General features: G+C 47.6%; 1 protein-coding gene across 11 annotated transcripts in view; it reads left to right on the forward strand.

Annotated features, from left to right (window-relative positions):
• Positions 1–16261, forward strand: part of LOC119375196 (GRB10-interacting GYF protein 2) — a 676837-nt gene that overhangs the window by 521139 nt on the left and 139437 nt on the right. The window lies entirely within an intron of this gene.

Consider the following 16261-nt stretch of genomic DNA (forward strand, 5'->3'; position numbering starts at 1 on the left):
CTCTCTTTTATTGTTTTTTTTTTTTGCTCCTTCTCTACTACCCCAGCGTCATTGGTCCCCTCTTCCCCTTTCCTTCATCACCTCCCTTTGCGCACATGCCTTCTCTTCTCTTCCTCAACTCATGAGGCTGAGAGAGAGCGAGCATAACATACATAAACGCACTGCCGGAGAAGAAAGCTTGTACCCTGACGACGACATGTTTGCCTCTACAAACACTGGCTCAAGCGACATTTCCTGTTTGAGAATTTTCCTCACTTCAAATCTCCATCTTCTAACCTTCATAATAGCTCAGGATATTTCCCGAAAATATTTCGCGCTGTACACTATAAATTTGATCATTGCTCATATTCAATCGTATTTTAAGAATAACGTGTACTTGCTTATAGCAGTGATGAATTCACGGACGTCCTCCATGAGATTTGTAATCAGGTAGTCCGAGGGATGCGGCGGCCGTGACGTGTTGCCGCAGCCACGCAGGTCCGGTACGACGACGCTGTGGGCAGGAGGAATAAGAATAATCATAAGAAAAATCGTAATAACCGTGTTGAAACGTTCCGTTTACCATTCCAATAAATATGCGTACTTCCGTAATATTTTTACGGAAATACTACATGGCAAATATATAAAAAATACATCTCCTCTATATGAATTCGGTTCGAAAACGTACGGAATTATTGGAATAGACGACGGAGCATTTGAGTAATGTTTGCTCCGAAAGCTCGACATGACGCTGCTAAAAGCGGCGTGATTGTGGTTGGGAATACATAACAGTGTAGGAGGCCCAGAACTCACCTTTCGCGGATGCACACAGTAGAAACCATTTTCACAATAGACGTACCAAGTGAAAAAAATATAGTCAGAAAATAATGGCGGTTGATCAGCCAGCAAGCAACGCGCTTTTGCGCATTTCCTCTACACCTAAATAGCGACAGGTAAAAAGGTACGACATCTTGCTGAATATGACAGCGCCTTTCTACCCTTTCAATCTCAGATGAAAAGTTGTGCAACGTATTTTGGAAGTGTGGTGCACAGGCGCTAAATTTACACCGCCAAGCCTCGTTTGGCATGAAACTTATGAACAGAGTTTAGCACAAGGTTACGCAATCTCTGCAGCTCGTCCTTCAGATATTTAGTGGACGCTTTTCAAAACCTAATGCTTGCAATCAATACAGCCGTCACTGCTGAGCATTCGCGCAGCTCCTGAATAGAGTACCTGGATTCCTCATTTGGAACGAGACAGTTTCCTAAACGTTTATTACAAAGGGAGCTGATTGCTCGTCATCGGCTTGAAGAAAGCAGGTATCTCCTCGAAGGTCAAGTGCAGCATGGCTTCCCATTTGCCGGAAGTTGATTTTGACCACCCGGCTGAATAAATTTAAGGTGCAAATATGATGTCACTGCAAATATATTCTCTGAAATTTTCCCCCTTACTTTATGCGACCTGCCCAAAATACTGCAACATACTGGGTACTGCTAATTTATCCCCATCGGCGCCTTCACGAACTCGACGCAGCTATGAAACATTGGAGGCAAAAAAAAAACAAAGAAAACGCTGAAAACTGTAATTGTCGCATGATGCACCGATTACGGCTACGTGTAATGGACTAATGGGCACTGCGTACATATTATCGGTAGTGCCTATTATCAACATTGCGATGACTGCGACATTAGTGAGACCACAGATCACGTCTTCTGAACGTGCGTTTGATAAGCTGTGCGAAGAAAATTATTGAGAGAATTTTGAACTTAATATAATAATGGTTGAATTTAACATATTTGTTGAATTTATTGTCTTAAAGGGACACTAAAGGCAAATATGAAGTCGACGTTTATTGTTGAAATAGCGGTGCAGAAACCTCGTAGTGCTACTTTTGTGCCAAGGAAGTGCTTATTTTGAAATAAAATAATGTTTTAGTGGCCCGCATCGCGATTAGCGCACTTCAAATAACCCGCCTGAAAGCGGACTTTCGGACGTCACTATTGCCGTTTCGGTATCGCGATAGTGCGCGATACCGAAACTACCCCTGAGACGCGACCGCGTGAGCGAAGCCAGGCGCCGGGCGAAGCGCAGTTCGGAGAAAACGGAACCTTTGAACCACGCGCGCCGTTCCCCATGGCATCGCCAGAGAGGTTTCTATTGCTATTGTGATAGCAATTATATGGACAGTCTCGGCTGAATTTTGCCGTCCCCATCGCTGCCGTCATGCACCGTATATATATATATATATATATATATATATATATATATATATATATATATATATATATATATATTTATATATATATATATATACATGCATACATATATATATATATATATATATATATATATATATATATATGTATGTATGTATAAGCCAGAAAGGAAAGTAGTTCAGAAAAACTTTCCGACGCGCGGAATCGAACGGGCGACCTCTCGCTTCGCAGCGCGCGGCGCGTTAGACGGTGAGGCCACGAACGGTACCGTCTTTCAGCTTGCTAACGGCGAGCTATTTATATACACCATTTACTTCAACATGCTTTCTTAGCCACCACATACATGGCACGAAGTGCGCGCGTGGCGTACTTTAAAGATCGTCGCCCCGCTCTTGCGAACGCCGTTGCTCTTCGCCCTATACAGGGCGCGGTCGCCTTCGTGCGCTTATCTCGAGGAAAGAAGGGGCGGCCGGGGGAGTGGAGAGGGGGGTTGTATGTCTTGTGCTTTCCCCGCGATGTCCGCGCTGAGTCACGGAGCGCACGGAGGTCATTTCGCTCGCTGCAGCGGCCGCGTTTGCGAAAGGAGCGCGCTGTTCAAACAGAAATAAGTAACAACTGTGACAGTTTGCGCTCGTCCTGTGTGTACCTGTTCGTTCGCTTTCGTGTGTCCTGCTTTACGCTTCAGCAGTGCGCTTCAAGTGTCGAGCTGTGACGCGTGATAGTTCGCGCTCGTCCTGTGTGCGTTATTTTCGTGCGTCCTTTGGGCTCGAGCGACGCGCTGGCAATTTCGAGCTGCTTTCCGTTCTTCGCGTTACATTACAACTTATTGCTATCGCATTCATTGCTTCGCCGTTGCGGCGAAACTGTGACTTTTTTTCCATGAATCAAAAAGAAACGAGCAAGCAGCATTTTATTACGTCCCTTGATGCATGGAAGTTTCTTTTTTTATTGCAGCTAGTTTGATTACTAGTGATTAATTGTAGTCGGATTCTCTCACGTCATCGGGATCATTTCCAAAGTGTCCCGCTCGTGGCGCTCGTCGTGTCATACATTTAGCTGAATTTCTCGGTAAGTAGGGCACTGCTGTTGATAATATTGCCGTTTCAGACGTTGTCATACGTTGAGCTTTCACTCCGACATAAATTGTTATTTGCCTTTAGTGTCATGTCTAAAGAGTGTGCAGGACGCTCGACATTGTTGTGCAGTAAAAGTTGTGTCTCTAGGCAGTTGAGTTCCAAAGTTATGCACTTCTTCGCGGGTGACCACGGACGTACCAGGAACCGAAAGGGGATGTCTTGGCAAGCATAATTGATCTTGAATTTCGTTGCGGGAAGAGCTTGTAACTTTTGAATAAAGCAACCATCTTCAATGAAATTTTCGTGTTTCTTTTTTGGACATTAAGCTGTGCAATGAACTACAAACCTGGAAACCGTGATAATGCTCAGATTTCATAGGCTTTCACTTGAACTTCAACCATCTGAAACGAGTCACTTCTTATATGTGGGCGTTAAAATACTTTAAAAAAGTCGGGCGTAGCTTGCACTAGTGACGCAAGGCTAAAAGCACAGCGAAACTGATCGTATAGCGTGACCGAGTAGGCGCGAAGTAGTGTCGAGGCGAGGGGGAGGAGCCGAGTGCAGGTGTGCCGTGCGCATGCGCAGCAGCTGGTGGCGGAGTCGCGGTGAAGTGGGCGCGAGCAGTGTACGGGTAGCGAGCGAAGGTCGGGGTCGCAGCTGCGCCATTATGAGGTCACGGCGCATGCGTAGTAGCGCATAGCTGGCGGCAGAGCCGTGTCTGGGTCGGGCGGAGCGAGTGCGTAGCTGCGCACAACTGCGTCGGCGGTTGCCAATGCCGGTGCAGGTGGCGCCATGTTCGAGGTCAAGTGGTTGCCAGGCAACGCGAGGTGGCGCCAGTTTTTCTTGTTCGCGTTGGACAGATTACGGTCTGCTTAAACAGCTCCGTTTTAGATAATTAAAACAGAGAAAAGATCCTAGTTCACGAGACAGCCTATATGTACACTCAAAATGCTGCCCAGCCATTTTTCAAAGCGAAAGCCTTAGGTGCCGCACGAAACACGAGAAATGGACGTCGGCGTCCCGCGGCGTCGGAGCCAAGAAGCGTGATGCAAAAAGTCATCATCACGTGATCACGTCAAAACATGAGGTCATCATGACGTCATAGATATGCAAAATTGGCGACGTCACACAACTTGCGCCGTCACATCATGACGTCATCACACAACATCGTCGCTTGTTCAAAGGTGGGCCGATGATGGAGGCAGTGCAAAACCAGGCGAGGTGCAGGAAGCTTGCAGTGCCTCCGATCCTGGAGGCAGTGCAAACGTACGTAGGGGAGAGGGGGTAGGATGAATGCATCGATTGAGAAGAGGAAGACGGCTTTCGCCTTTAAAAGGACACTAAAGAGAAACAATGAATTGGTTTAGATTGATAAAGTGTGCACGGAGAACTCTTGTGTAGTTTATTTCACCACCATAGGTTTATTATTAGAGGACAAAACAAAGTTCAAAGTTTCATTTTTAAATTTCGCGCTGAACTTTGTAATTCGTGACGTAAATGACTTCAAATAGCATTTAACGTATTTTGGCGCCACTGCCTCGACGAAATTTCCACAAACTCGTTATGTCAAGTCTCTGGCCCCCTCACAGGACAATGTACTTCGATTTAACCGATTAGGAACTACGTAGGCCCAAGCAGGCGCCGTCAGAAATATGTGACGTCACGGCAAATGGTGCGGGAATTCCAAGGTGGCGTCGCCACCTGTATTTTCTTTTTGCGAGTTTTCTCGCTTATTAACCGTCTTCACGCAGAAAGCGTGGTGTTTTTGGTATTGTGGAAGACTACTTTACTTAATGCGAGGAAAATCGTTTTGCTCTTTAGTGTCCCCTTTAGGATATCTTAGGCGAATCCTGTGAGTTTTTTTTTTTTTTTTTGATCTGGTAGGACCGGGAGCTTTAAGTCTTTAAGTGCATGCTGACATGATCGGCATATTTCGAGTAATTTTGTTAAGTATATTATACCTATATTCATTTTTCTACATGATCCATCTGAGGAGCTTTTTCTTAGTGCCGTGCTGAAGGCAGAAGAAAGCAATCAATTCAGATGTGGAAATCTAGAAAGATATCCGAAAAGGTGGCGATATACCTTAGACGGTTCTATTCAGACGACAGGATCTCCGAGGTCAGTAGGATATCGTAAAGGCTCTTATCAAATTTTTGTATAGGAGCGGACAGGGAATGAGACTTTGGAGGAGTATTTGGATATTCAAGTTAAATCTTCATCGTCATCATAATAATTACCGCCTTCCTCGCTTGCCTTTCTCCCGTTACAGCCGTTACTCTTGCGCAACGCTGATCCGCAAGTCAGAACTTTGATTCAGGCAAGCCTCTCAGCTTTAATACAATAAGAAATGTGTGTCGCTCTGTTTCAGAATATGCACCTCACTTTGTTTTGTTTTTTTAATTTTCTCATTATTGCATGCCTTAGGGATTCGACAGCATATAAATCCTGACCATGTCGTGCCCACCCATTGAGCGCGGAGACTTATGATAGCGTGCCGGCGACCCTTGAAAGGTGCAGAGGGGCAGCAATGGCACGCTTCTTTAGGGGCAGACATTTATGCAGATGACGACGAAGTTAATCATTTCTATTGCCCTTCCTTCTGAACCATAGCGGTGGCAGGTAGTCGCACGGGGCGTCTGTTGGGAGCGGTGGCTTTAAGTGCTGACGTGATCGGCATATTTCGAGTATTTCGTTAAGTATATTATTGCGATAGCAATTATATGGACACTCTCGGCTGGATTTTGCCGTCGCCATTGCCATCGCCGGCATGTCCCGGATACGTATATGTATGTATATATAAAGAAAAGCCACAAAGAAAAATAAATCCGAAGAAAAAAATTCCGAAGCGCGCCACTGGGAGTCGAACCTGCGACCCCTCGCTCAGCAGCGCGCTGCTTTAAACTGAAGTCACTGGAACGGGAAAAGTACCGTGACCGTCCTGCCCGCCGCCATATTTAGTCCAGCGCGGCCGAAGCTGCGGAGGCGCGGTGCTCATTTCACGCGGAGTAACGCATGTTTTACGCATTGCGTGCGCTTTTGCAGCCCCGAATGAAGCATACTGTTGTTCTCTAACTGAATAGGAAAGAAATAGCGGCAGTTTTCACTTGTTTACACGCGCACGCACGCGTACTAACGCGATAAAGAAATGCGAACTGCGCGGCGTCTACGCGCTCGGCTGTCGGCATTTTATTAAATGCGAAGCATTTCTCACGAACTTCTGCGACAATGAACGTATCTATCTATCTATCTATCTATCTATCTATCTATCTATCTATCTATCTATCTATCTATCTATCTATCTATCTATCTATCTATCTATCTATCTATCTATCTATCTATCTATCTATCTATCTATCTATCTATCTATCTGTCTATCTATCCTTTCCTTTCCTTGGCTCGATTGTCAGTTGGTTTCATTGGTTGTGTCTATAAAAAAAAACGAGTCCATCGAACAATTCCCCCTATTTCGTGCTAGCACGCTAGAATCGGTTCAAAATAGAGCCGCTCGCTTTATTTCTGGTTATTATAATTGTTAAGCAAGCATAACGCAAGTGAAGCTATCCCTTTATCTGTCACTGTTAACCGCCGCGACGTAGCTGCCTTATGATTGTTTCATGAATACGCTTGTCGCTTAAGCCACAAACAATTAGGCATAGAAACGTCATCGCACACGTCGCGTTGACTACCCTAGCTTCACGCGCATTTACGGTAATAATAACGCATGTAGCTCATCGGCGCTACCACTTGTTTATGGAATAGCCTTTCCTAAAGTATAGTCAGAGAAGTTAACCTAGTTAAATTGAATTCAGTTTATTGAATTAAAATTGAATTCAATAGTTGGGCAACACTGGCACACTCGCGAGCTGTGGCACAAAAAGCTGCTCGCTTTGCGAGCGTCTACATTCCGGCGAGCGATTTTGTTCCGTAATCAGCAGCGTGTGTAATCGAGACATTTCAGCTGTGTTCAGGTTGGCATTGAACTTGAACGATTCGCAGCCGTTCAAACTCTGGTAGACCGCAGCTCTGCTCCATGCGGCACATGACGTCACACATGTTGTGGCAGTATGGCGGTCGCCGACGGTGGGCAGGCTGTATAGCCGGCGACTTATAGGGCTCATTTTGTACTGAAGTATTATTTTGCAGTCCATTTTATTGCGATAGCAATTATATGGACACTTTCGGCTGGTTTCTGCCGTCGCCGTCATGTCCCTGGTATGTATATGTATGTATATATAAATAAAAGCCACAAAGAAAAATGAATCAAAAAAATTCCTGAAGCGCGCCACCAGGATTCGAACCTTCGACCTCTCGCACCGTAGCGCGCTGCTTTAAACAACTCAGCCACGCGCCACCGGCTAGTTAGCACAGCAACGGGGAGCTATTTATGTACACCATTTAACACAAACGGCACGCAGAGCTCGGAGGTGCTTCAGTATGTGTGATATCGGCCGCGAGATTGCCCGAAGGGCGCGCTTTAAAGTATAACGCTCCTACATTTTCCTTCAGACGCGCACTAAAAAGTGGCCCCTTTCTGTAGCCACTGACGATGTGGAACGCCGAGTAAACGTAAAGCCCCTTGATCTTGGGAAAGTACCGCCATTCACTGTACTCGCCGCCGCGCGCGCGTCCTCCTCTCTCCCTCCTCGCCCCTTTCGCGTCCTCCCGTTCTCCGCCTCTTTTTCTGCGCGACGATTGGTCTCCTTCGCCGTTGCCCTTGGAGACGCGTGGATCTTGCGTTTTGCTGATATTTTTCTTTTTCGCTCGCGCCATTTTACGCCGGGGCTCCGCGTAGCGAACGTTGCGCGCGCTTTGTTTTCTGTGCTTTATGTGGGCGCTATGCCGTGCTGTAGCGCCTATAACTGCAACAACGAGAGTGCAAACGGTTATGCACTTTTTACGATTCCCCAAGGTAAGCGTGATGGCTTGCGCAAGAAGCAGTGGCTGCAATACATCGGCTAAAGAAACTGTTCCGACGAAGAACAGCGTTCTTTGTGAGGTAAGGCGCCTGTCCTATTGCTCGTATCAAAGCATCGCCGAATGCTACATTTTAAATATCGTTCCGGCCTGCTCATTAACGTCTTTTTTTTTTCTTAGGCTATTTGCGCGTTGCTTAAAAATGGCGTTGTCCTCAATATGCTGAATATTCAGCTGAGAGTCCATCACCTCGCACGTCGGCAACTCTTATTCAGTCTAAAGTGCACAACTATAGGATCTGCTTTCCGCTGCGAACAATTACGCGCGATGATACAGCTTCTCGATCGCGCTTGTTGTGATTGTTAGATTCCGTTTATTGTGAATGTTTCGTGTAAAAAACAAACGAATGGACGAATAGAGATGACACTTACTGACATTGGTTCCCAAATGAGGATTTTTTTTTTTGGGGGGGGGGGAGGGGGAGGAGAACTCACACGTAAAAAACGTGACACAAATGCGATCAGTCGCAAGAACAAAAAACACACACACACACAAGCACAACGCACAAAAAAATAACATGCTTATAGCGAAAGTAAGCCGTTATCTAGCAGGCCGCGACCGAAATGGCTCGTCTTGGTCAGGCCTGCATTAGCATGCCTTCCGTTCCCTAATGAAAAACTAGATTATCTCTTATACCGTTGTCACACGGGTAGTATTGATCGCGATCAGAATCAGTCCGGATCAGATTTCTTGATCGCGATCATCGCTGCTATCTGCTAGCTGCTAGCTTCTTTCTGGTCATGTAACACGAGCCAAAATCATCGCATCGATGTGTTTTGACATTCGTACGGAATGTCTCCTCTCACAGGTAAACCGAGTGCTAGTTTCTTTGACACGAACGCCAAAATACTATTCTGAAAAATCTTTCTCCGGCGCTTCTGTTATTGCGGTAGATGAGTTGCTGTTGGCGCCACTTGATCGTACTGACACTGCGCAAGCGTCTTGTCCAGTTTGGAGACCACCGCGCAAGTGTACTTTCACGTCAGATAACACATGGATGGACAATGTATTATCCACGAAGTCATTTCAAGATGCGACGCTGTAAGTACCTGAGTTGCACATGCGCGCACAGGAAAGAGACAGAAAAATCCAGACACAGGCGGACATGACGCAAGCTAAACTATATCAGATGTAAATGTAAAGCATGTTATCATGTGCCAGAAAAAACGTCTGCATGATGGAACGCCGCATACAGCTCATTTTAAATTAGCATGCCCCATTTGCAAGGCTTCCGAAAGAAACTAACATTTTAATAAACGTTCATTTCAGTGTTCTCGATCTTGTTATCACTATTTTTCGAAGTTTTCTACAGCACAGGGGCTCGAAAGTGGCTCGACATCACGCGCCTCCATTGATTCCTACAGCGCGCCCGTGGGAGCGCCGGCGAAAAATGGTGCCGTGCGCTGCGCGCGCCGGCGGCGGGCGAGGAGAATCGAGGAGGAAACGCGCGCGCGGAGGAGAGTGTCGTTACTTTCCTAGATCAAGGGGCTTTAAGTAAACGTAGAGTTACTGTATATGCTACCTTTAGGTAGCAGAGTTGCGCCTCTGATAGAACTCGCCGCTCGCGCCACCATTCGCCCAGCGAGCTCACGTGCGCAAAAAGCATCGTTTTAGGGAAAGCCAACTTCACGGCCGCGCGGGTGCGGGCGATCGCCGCGCCACCACCGCTGTATCAAGCCAAATCAAGCCGCCCGGCGAAGCGCAAGACGGTCCAGCTGAGTTCGGATTGTTTGTCGTTGTTGTGGTGGTGTCTTCTGCTGTCCGTTTATGCGAACGTCTGCGCGGCGCAGCGCCCTGACTCAGTGTTGCGAAGTTGCGACAATGACAGGACGCTGCGCTCCCCACTGCACGAACCGACAAGAGCACGGAAAGGCCTTCTTCTCGATTCCATGTGGCAAGTCTGTCTCCGTCGTCCATCGCCGTCTCATGTGGCTGCTGCACATAAGACGTCAGAAGCCGGCGATAACGAACAGGATATATATCGCTTATTCTCTTTCACTGGTGAAAGGTTGATTAAAGATTGAACGGGACAAAACAGTAAAAATATGCGCGCTTGACTGTGTGAAGGAGGCGATGTGTGTGAATATGAACCTTACAGGTCTATCAAAACAGTATGATTCATTCCGAGCACTGTGCGGCATAAAAGTTTGAAGCATGACCGAGTGATTATAATATGCCTCATCTACCTAGACGTACGCGAAATTCTCGTTAGCTTGCGCTATTTGTAAAACACAGTGATAGTTTTAGCACTTGTTTTCTCGAGCTATTCACTTAATATTTTTAAGCGCTGCATCAAAAACTACGTGAAACAAATAATTAGGCTTAATTTAATTGGTCCAGATTCGTGACCGTCGCACTTTTTCTAATTGCCATTTAAAACAAAAGTATTACTTGCGATAGTGTTCCATCTCCACCTGTTCCATCTCAAATTATTGTTTCTCCGAGCTTTCCATTCTTTTTTTTTTCTTCGAATCGAAAGTCATTGCGCCAGCAACGCTTTATGAACGAACGAGAAGGTGCACGGAGCCGTTGGGCCGAGAGGACAGCAGCAACAGCAGCAGCCGCGTCGGCTCCTACATTCCAGAGAGGTGGCTTTCCTGCTTAGCGTGGATGCCACGGCGGGCAAGATGGCGGACCTATGCGCAACTCTGCTACCTAAAGGTAGCATATACAGTAACTCTAAGTAAACGATGCGTCGAACGCCACCGCGCGGCAGGAGACGCAGAGGGATCACTCCACGCGCCGCAGTTTTAAAGAAAAGAAGTCTAAGAGCGTTGGGTTGTAGCGCGCTGCACAAACACGAACAAGTAAAAACCGCAACAGTTCGCGCTTGTCCTGTGTGTACCTGCGCGTTCTTTTCGAGTGTCCTTCCTTGTGTTTGAGCAGTGCGCCGCAAGTGTCGAGCTGTGACCTTTGTTAGTTCGCGGTCGTCCTGTGTGTGTTCTTTTTGCCAGTCCTTTGCGCTCGAGCGGCTCGTTGCAAGTATCGAGCTGCTCTCCGTTGTTCGTGTGACATTCTAACTTGTTGCTATCGCATTCATTGCTTCGCCGTTGCGACGAAACTGTGAATTTTTTTTTTTCATATATACACAGATACAATAGGGTCTCTGCGTCTATTTTCCGCTGAAAACAGCGAGTTGCTGGGTGACCGTGCCGTGTCATGGCCTCTAAAAACAGCCAAGCCCCCATGTATTCTATTTTGGATAGCGTTCCTACTCCTTTGTTATAACGGGCTTTGCTTTGTTTGCCATTTTTTATGTGCGCATTTCCCGCAATTTTGCGACCTTTTTTTGTATAACTTCTACTAAGCCCGCCTTACTCAATGACCCATACGACCTTGATAAATAAATAAATAAATAAATAAATAAATAAATAAATAAATAAATAAATAAATAAATAAATAAATAAATAAATCTGGCAGATCCCACGCACTGCGCGAATTGACGTCATGCAAAGCAGACCTTGAGGAGCTGCCCGTTCCGCATTGTTTGGCTTTGCGCCAACTCTTGCGAGGCGAATCGACGTATTTGTGCGAATTCAGTAGTTGTCTCGGTAACGTGGCTTGCCAGGCACACCGACTACACTGTGACCTCTGAAGGGTAGCTTAAGGTCCGACGCAATGTTGGCACTTGCGCTAGAGCATAGACGATAGTGTCATCGAAGAGTGGAACTCACGTTATTCTTCGGTGGTGTGCATATCATAACCAGCGTTCGCTAACCTATTCCTGCGGGGCCGAGCAACGCTAGACTATAGATAAACATACGTATTGTTTTTTCTCGCAATGCTACTAGAGTGGATAATGAACACTGCAATCTGAATTTACGTTAGACATGGACCACAAGCACAACTGAAAACCGTCAGTGTCATACTTTTGTGTATTATCTGTACCGCGTGGTCCGTTGCCAAGGGTCGTTGCAGCATGCTTGCCCGTATGTGCCTGCTAGTGTCATGTCTACGTTAAAATCGCCGACTATGAAAACGGCATCCATATGGGTGCCAGCACACGAGGGAATAGGAGGACGTGAAGCGGCCCACAACGCTCCCCGCGAGCACGTCAGCCCACAGGATCTCCGACCCGCGGCAGACGAGGCGGAGGCTGGGCCAAAGAGCCAGTAGTCGCTACTCCAACACGACAGACTCGACCGCCGGGTCTATCCTCAACATCATCCAAAACTGACTAAAGAAGAAAGCCTTATCTTAAGACGCCTCCTATGTAACACACGCACCCATGGTATACTAATAGCTAACCGACGCTTCACGGGAACTGCGTACTTTGAGCGGTCAGGCGCGGTCGCGCTCCTGACCGCTCAAAGTATCTTTGTACAACGTGTTGTGTTCTTACCGCTCAGATGGCGTTGAAGCGATAAACAGCATGAAGGGTTGTTCGCTCGATGCAGCGGCTGCGTTTCCTTACGCCAGCGTTTTGCTGAGTTACGCCTGTCGGCTAGCCTTACTTCGTACAACATACCAATTTTTTCTTATCGTATTCATTGCTTGCGGTGAAACTGGAGCATAATAGAAAGCGTTCTCTATCGTGAAACATAACGAAGAATGCTGAGACTTTTGTTCGAGGTGAAGTGGTCGTGGCGGAAACTACAAGATGTTTCTTGCTAGAAACTGTGTCATAAGGCAACACAGTGCGACGAGTATTAGTAAAGAATGTAAAACATTGGCTCGACTCGAAAGTTGTGCGCACAAAATGAGGCCGACGGCAAGACGTCGGCGCTGTGAAAACGTGTCCAGCGTCTCAACGCGCTGTTTTGCGCGAAAGAAACAGCACTGCAGAAATGGCGCCTAGCGTCTGAACGCACTCGCTTGCATGCGGGAAATTCTCGAAGAGGTATTCCGCTATAATACGCGCCATTGGTTTCGGGGTTAGAGCATCGGGCTTCGGCACAAGACCACAGCGGAAGTCCCACTTTCCGCATTCTATTGCCGTCACCGGGAAATTTATCGACACATTGCGCAGGATGCGGCTGCTAGCACATCTCGAATATAACAACGTATATGGCTCGCTGCAGCTCCAGAAATGGGGTGAAATGTTAGAAGCACGTTTTGCGCAAAAAAAAATATCACACGCAAAATAACGTGACCTGACAGTTTAGGCGCTGCGTGAAAGAGCTTGTGAATTCGTTAATAATTTTGAGACTAAGACAATCGTGTCATTGGAAACGCTTCTGAGCTTAGATGCCTTTTCTTCTACTTTTCTATTTTTTTCTTCTACTTAGCGATTTGTTGTTGTTTTTTTTTAATTTTCTTCTTTCACTAATTCTTCTGCGTGTGTATGTGTCATGCCTGGGCGAACAATAAACTGTGGAAAGTTTTCGCACACGCTTGTATCGGGTCACCTTGTAGCTCTTTGTGTTAAAAACCCAACGCAGAAAGCCTCACCTACTTTTTTTTTAATTTATTGACTTACAAACTCCACGTCACGGCCTCTTCCCTCCAGACTCCGTTCACGGCTGCACATAAGCCTACGGCTTTTTTTTTTACTCTGTGTACGATTGAGAGAACTCACTAACCAATGGCATGAAACTTGGGACAGTTTAATCCCGTTTTAAAACTCATGCACAATTCCACTTTTGAGAAATGGATGGCCATCCTTCGCGGCGATGACGCTTACCTACTTCAATGGCTCTTCGGTCGGGCCCTGACCGCTGTGAAAGCCACAGATTCCCCCCAACAGATTCCCCGCCAGATCCCCTAAATCATTTTACGGCTTTACAACTTCCAAGAAAAGGCGAATCTCTTCATAAATGCACGCAAGTTAAAAGATTCTGGCTTATCCCTAAGTGACGAATATGTTCACGGCAAGTGCGCGAAAAAAGAAAGCACTTATGGGAATATGCAAAAGCAAAAAAAAAATAAAGGAGCATGGGCACGTTGTGAAACTTCGTTTTGATAAGTTTATTGTTGACGGTAGAACATACACTTGGGAGACTGATGCACAGGATGTCGCAAAAGTGAGGCGCTCACGAAACGCCCATGAAGAAAAAAAAAAGTCACTTCTTCCCTGTAAGGGCGAAGCGAGGAATGCGATAGCAACTCATTGGAATGTCATACGAAGAAAGGCTAGCAGTTCGCTCATTTAGCAAACACGGCCGCTGTAGCGAACGAAGTGAACTTCGTGCGGTCTGTGGCTTCAACGCAAACGTTGCGATGACAGCACAACACGTAGAAGGCTATGATCCATCTGTTGAATCCTAACGAGACGAGCGCGCGAACACGGGCGACCACGGGCGACCACGCCCTGTAGGTCAAAGTACAAAGCTAAAGGCGGGCATCCCCTCTCCGGCGAAAGACGGGCGCGACGACGCCCAAAGCGTGCTCTTTATCTCTCTGGGCCATCTTTCTTTCCTAAAACGAAGAGGTTCTGGAAGCATACGAAACGATGTGGTAGCGCAAAGTTAGTCCGACGAATCGACGTTATGACGGCATGACTGTTCCTGTGCGTAGCGACAAAGCCACACTTTTCGACGACTTCTTAATGGGACCCGTCGCAGTGGTCGCGGGATCGAATCCCGACCGCGGCGGCCGCATTTTCGATGGAGGCGAAAATGCTAGAGGCCCGTGTACTTCGGTGCAGGGATGGCGGCGCCATTCTAAGAGAATATAGGTCTAGATTGCACAACTTGCAGTGACACGACAGCGACAACAGCCAGAACTGAAGGACTGACCAGGGTATATGCTTATTCAGGAGAGTAGTAGTGACGGTATGTGTCTGCAGTTGTGTCGGTAAGGTTTCCGATTCCTTCGAATGGGGACGAATGAGAGGAGGCTAAGCGCGTCGAGATTACTTGCAGTGTTGACAGATGTCTGTATTAGAGCTGTGCACTGCACGGGCCGTATTTCCGAGCCCGAGTCCGGCCCGGGCCCGCTGACTTTGTCGAAGGCCCGCCCGAGCCCGACGGCAAAGGGCTGCGAGCCCGCCCGGCCCGGCCCGACGTAAGAAAACACAATCCGGGGCCCGGCCCGGCCCGGCCCGGCTTTTTGAAGGTTCGTTGCGAAAACAAAACATCGCTTTCCGGTAATTTGGCATTTTATTGAGCATATCAAATATGATGAAACGACACACGACGAACAGTCTCTATTACACAGATTACAAAATACAAGTAGACGGCCTCATGCCAGCAACAATGGAGTTCGCTCGCCAAAGCCGTCACGTGTATGGGGTATGCCCATGCAAGCGTCAGCTTGCACGAAGGCGATCTACGTCGGGTCGCTCGTCGCTGTCGCGCGCATTTTCACTCATATGGGGTTTGGCCTTAAATCTAACGCGAACAGTCGCGTGGCGCCGTCACCAGCTCAGGTGGTGTTACTTCTCTGTTTGTCGGAGTGCAACAGAGGCAGTGCTTTACCTGCTCCCTTTTTGTTTAAAGTAGCGAATGGAAAGGAGAAGCGGTAAAGGGCGGTCGCGGAAAAGGCGCTGTGTGCGTGCTGGAAAACAATTCCCGCTCATTCTCTATATTTCGGGCTTGAGTCGGGCTTTGCGCCGGGCCCGAGCCTGGCCCAGGCCCGAGGTGAAAACATGTCGGCCCGCCCGAGCCCGGCCCGCGGGCCGGGTCGGGCTCGGGCTTTCGGGCTACTCGGAGCCCGTGCACACCTCTAGTCTGTATGTCGCGAGTCCATCACGCGAGGCGCTAGCCTAAGCCTCCTCTCGTAGTGTCTGAGCGCGGTTCATGAAATCTCGGGCACAGGCTCGGGCGGCTTCGTTGCCCGGCAATCCCTCGTGCGCAGAAACCCAAACGAGTGTAGCAACTGATTGAATGCCGGATTTGTGTGCGATAATTCTCTCCAGTCAGCCGACGCATCTGGCTTGATAGTCGCGCACGGCTGATTTAGGGTCGCTGACGACAGTGGTGGTCGAGGGTATCGTGAAAGCCAGCGTATAGCTGCCTCCTTTGAGAATGAGGCTTATATAGAATTAGACCACTCATTGTCAAGACCTGTCGCACACAATGCGTACGAGGCCTGTAGCCATGATCGATGAACTTGGTCCCACGTGCAGCAAT

The sequence above is a fragment of the Rhipicephalus sanguineus genome, chromosome 11 (assembly GCF_013339695.2).
Source record: "Rhipicephalus sanguineus isolate Rsan-2018 chromosome 11, BIME_Rsan_1.4, whole genome shotgun sequence".
NCBI lineage: Eukaryota > Metazoa > Arthropoda > Arachnida > Ixodida > Ixodidae > Rhipicephalus > Rhipicephalus sanguineus.